Source organism: Pituophis catenifer, unplaced genomic scaffold (genome assembly GCF_029215685.1).
Source record: "Pituophis catenifer annectens isolate HBS135680 unplaced genomic scaffold, rPitCat1.0.hap2 SCAF_1, whole genome shotgun sequence".
Taxonomy (NCBI): domain Eukaryota; kingdom Metazoa; phylum Chordata; class Lepidosauria; order Squamata; family Colubridae; genus Pituophis; species Pituophis catenifer.
The window spans coordinates 100,501,224-100,505,462 of NW_027256881.1; positions in this window are offsets into that span (position 1 = coordinate 100,501,224).

Below are 4,239 nucleotides of genomic sequence, written 5' to 3' on the forward strand. Positions count from 1 at the left end.
ATTTGGCTTTTAAAACTGGTTCTGTGTGAGTTTTGTAAGGACAGTGCTATGTCTTGCCCTTGTTACCGAGGCAGAATGGAACTCTACAGTGAAGGCAGTCTCATTGATGCTAGTATGCTATTCTGCCAACTCTAGAGGGAAATGGAAACAACAAAGAAAAAACAAACAAAGAAAAAACATCAAAGAAAAAACAAAAAAAAAAAAACAAGAAAGAATTCATAAAAGAACCTTATGCCAATGAATGTGTTTTTTTGACATTATATTGTTGGATTAGGAAAATAAATGGGTCCACAGCTCATTGCTGGCTAAGCAATTGGCACTTGAATCAAAATGTTATTAGGTCTACATCAGAGAGAAAATAGCACTCCAAGGAGAATCTAATTCTACCGTCACACTGATAAAATGTTGAATGACCTTAAAGAAATACACATTTATCTCTTTATAATTCAGAGTATAGACTTTACACTATGGGCTTCAAGACTATTATGCGACTCTAATATAGAAAGAGGGAATAACCCATGATCTAAAAACTACATTTTGGGCTTTGGGGGGAATTTTCTATTCCTTAAAGCACCTCCAAAATGTGCTGCTGAAATGTTGTTCCCAAACAATCAACTTTTAGTAGCGTTATTTTTTCAGCCCTGCTCATTTGAATGGCAAAATAGGTACATCAAGCCATCACTCATCTATTCCCATCTGAAGCCCATCCACACGTCCCCCAAAGCTCAAAAAATATTGTCCCTTATAGCAGTGGTCCCCAACCTTTTTATCGCCACGGACCAATCAGCCTTTGATAATTTTACCGTGGCCCGCTGAGCGCGCGCAGGGGTGGAGGCTTTGGGCCACACGTGCGTACCTGCGCGGGGCTCTCTTCCCTGGAGCCTTTGCGCACGGCCCAGGAGCTTTTGCGCACGGCCCAGGAGCCTTTGCGCTGCAGCGTTCATGTCCCCCGGCCGCTGCGCGGCCCGGTGCCAGGTACTCCACGGCCCGGCACCGGTCCGCGGACCGGGGGTTGGGGACCACTGCCTTATAGGAATGTGGCCTACCAAACCGGATGTTGTGTTCCTCCCCCACAGGCACCAAGGCCTTCCTTGTGTGAAAGGAAATGCAGTGAAGGGGGAAGATTGTCAGACATGAGTCAAAGTCCCCATTTTTCTACTCCCCATTGGCTAGCTAGTCAGGCTGTCCATGCCCCTTCTTCATTGACCTAATCCCAGAAAGGAAGCAGTAACAGAGACACTGACATAACAGCATGAAACTGCAGCATGGGGGATTGAGAAGTGAGTCCAGTGGATCTACTCTGGGTTAGCAAGACTAGAAAATTTAGCCACTCACTGGGACTACCCTCCTGTCCCACTAGCCCAAACCAAGGATGCCCTGCTGACAGTTTTAAAGACATATTCTCATGACCAGGGATGGGTTCTAATTTTTTTTACTACCGGTTCTGTGGGCGTGGCTTATTTTGTGGGTGTGGCTTGGTGTGGGGGGTGTAATGTGACTGAGTGGGCGTGGCCAACTTTTTTTTTTTACTTTTAAAAGTATTTTTTCTACAACCTTAAGAGGTTGCAGAAAAAAATGCTTTTAGGAGCCTCTGACGATCAGGCAACGCAGCGAGGATCGCCAGAGGCTTTTAAAGGCATTTTTTTTTCTACAACCTCTTTGGCCGAAGAGGTTGGAGAAAAAACGCTTTCAGAAGCCTCTGACGATCCCAGCTGAGCCGCGCGATCATTGGAGGCTTTTTTTTTTACTTTTAAAAGCATTTTTTCGGCCGAAGATGTTGTAGAAAAAATGCTTTTAAAAGTAAAAAAAAAAAAAAAAAAAGCCTCTGATGAGGTGGGCGGGGTAAGCGAGCGGCAACTGGGCCAGGGACCAGTTCGGGGGCGTGGCCAGCCAATGTTATTACCGGTTCTCCGAACTACTACAAATTTTTACTACCGGTTCTTATGAACCGGTGTGAACCGGGAGCAACTCACCATTGCTCATGACACAATATTGTAGCCCTGTTTGTTTTCAGCTCTTTTGGTTTGAATGTTGTGTTTTTCCTCTTCTCCCAACACAAGCCTTGCCAGACAAATATTCAGTGATGCCTCTCTAACAATATTGACACATTCAGGAGTAGAAACTGCCCAGTTCCCATTGGCCACTGAATATTTGTGTGGGTATACCCTATTCCTCCTTGCTGGTCATTTGGCACTCTCTTCCTGCCAACTTTGGCTTAGACTGGGCTTTGATTCCCACAGAAGCATTTGCTCATGTAATGCTGGATTGCTGCTTCACAGAACACCATTCGTACATTACACAAGGGCGTAAGCCTAGTATTCTTTTGGAACACTGTTAGGCCTGTTTTGAATTCTGCTTCATGGTCTTTTGAAAGAGCAGCAGAACCTGTTAATGCTCTCTGTGCAGAAGGTCAACTGAAATTGAGAAAGAGAGGTATAGTCTGCTAGCTGTGTGTTGTTGATTCGGACCCAAATGAGGCCATTATGTTTTCACACCTTCTTCTGACATGTAGCCATGCTATCTACTGTTTATACTGTACAGTGTGCAGAGACCTCCGGTTTGATTGATCGGTAAATAAATATAGTGAAAAAGGGGTACCCATGTTGACTACAAATGTCATTGTGTGTATTCCTCACAGCATGAGAGGCTCTTTTGAAGTCAGAAGTTCAGCTACACATATCCAAGAAATGCCCTTCCCCCAGTTCTCAGGTTATGAAATTGGCTCTAGGAAAGTTGTGTATTCGCTCTTTCCCAATATCTAGGAAAATTACACCTCCTGTTATTGAACTTTAGTTTAATGGTATTTTATGGATATTAATTTTATGTTACATTTTTAATTACACATGTTGATTTTACAGCTTTGTTTGATAGACTGTATATTTTTTTTAATTGCTGTAAACCACCTTGATCAGAGGCAGGATATAATTTCAACAGTACATAAAATAAAACCTGAATCTGAGTTAATGAATCATATGGGGGCATAACATAACAGAATTCACAGAAATTGCCATATTGTGTTGAAAATTCTGGGAATGGACTTGAGGAAGGTTCAGGAAAAGAGGTTTGGCACTTAAACAATGGCTGGGTTCCCACAACAAGCTTAAGCAGGAACCACCTAACCTCCTTGGTGAGTTTTGTGAATTCATCCTCAGATATTACGGAGCCAAAATTCAACTAAAGAATCAATGTTCTTCTTCTTCCACGTTACATACGAAGTACAGGTAGTCCTTGACTTACGACCACAATTGAGTCCAAAATTTCTGTTGTTAGGTGAGACATTTGTTAAGTGGGTTTTGCCCCATTTTACAACCTTTCTTGCCTCAGCTGTTAAGTGAATCAATGCAGTCGATAAGTTAGTAACATGGATGTTAAGTGAATCTGGCTTCCCCATTGACTCTGCTTGTCAAAAGGGGATCACATGACCTGGGGACACAGCAACGGTCACAAATATGAACCAGTTGCTACATATCTGACTTTGGATCACATGGCCATAGGGATGCTGCAAAGGTCCAAACCAGTAGCGGGTTTCAAATCCTGTCGCTACCGGTTCGCTCGCTCGTGGGCGCTCGCTGCTTCTGTGCATGCGCAGAAGTGCCCGGGTGAGTGGGTGGAACCTCCCGCTGCCGCCGAATCGGGGCGAACCCGTAGCAACCCACCACTGGTCCAAACTGTGAAAAATGGTCGTAACTTGCATTTTTAGTGCTATTGTTATTTCGAACGGTCACTACATGAACTGTTATAAATCAAGGACTACCTGTAGTCCCGAAAGAAAACTCATTTTACCAGCAGAAAATTTAGAGCCGCAGCAAGAACAGGCAGCCCTCAGTCCACGGAGCAGATTACCCACCTGCCCTGAAAACGGATTCGCCGATCCCCCTCAAAAAGAAGCGGCGGGGAAGATGGACAGGCCAACGCGCTCGTGCAGCAGCAAACCCCCCTCCCCCCATTCTCACGTTTTTCTTCCTAGCCCCCCCCGCAGCGGCCGCTTCTGCTAGAAAGGATGGGACTAGCTGTCGGCGGCGGAGGCTGCGCGGGAAAAAGAGGCGGGGGGGGGGCGCGGCCGCCGAGCGTCTGTGGGGACGGGCACCCCCGCCGCCAGGGGTCGGGGTATCGCAGCCCGCTCGCCCGGCTGAAGGGTCCATTGGACGGGAAGGGTGAAGGTGACGCCCCTTCCCGACAGGCGGGTTCTGTGGGGCAGGAGGAGGGAACTTGCCATGGGACTCTGTCCGCTCCGCACAC